Raw genomic sequence first — 537 nt, 5'->3', positions numbered from 1 at the left:
ACTGGGTGTGAGTGTGAGTGCCCATGTACTTGTTGAGTTGCCAGGATTGACTCAGCCAGTGCATGCCAGGTTGATGACCTTTCCATTGGAACTCATCACAGACTTTGTCTTTCTCACCACCCAAGCTCCTTCCTCCCACTGACTCATACACACACACACACCCACCCCCCACACACACACACAAACACATGCACAAACATGACACACACGCACATGCACGCGCACACACACGCGCACACACACACACACACACAGATACACACACACACACACACACACACAGAGACACATACACACGCACATAGACACATACACAAATACACACACACAGAGAGACACATACACACACACATATAGACACATACACAAATACACACAAACACACACACATCCTTTCTCTCTTTCACATGTGCACACACATCCTCTCTCTCACACACACATCACACACACACACAAACACACGCTCTCTCTCTGTCTCATACACGCTCTCACACATAGTTTTTCTCTCTGTCTCCTTTTCTCACTCTCTCACACACA

This window comes from Rhincodon typus, unplaced genomic scaffold (assembly GCF_021869965.1).
Source record: "Rhincodon typus isolate 14 unplaced genomic scaffold, sRhiTyp1.1 hic_rhity00003626, whole genome shotgun sequence".
Classification (NCBI taxonomy): Eukaryota; Metazoa; Chordata; class Chondrichthyes; order Orectolobiformes; family Rhincodontidae; genus Rhincodon; species Rhincodon typus.
The sequence above is the reverse complement of the archived record's forward strand: the minus strand, read 5'-3'. Positions refer to the sequence as shown.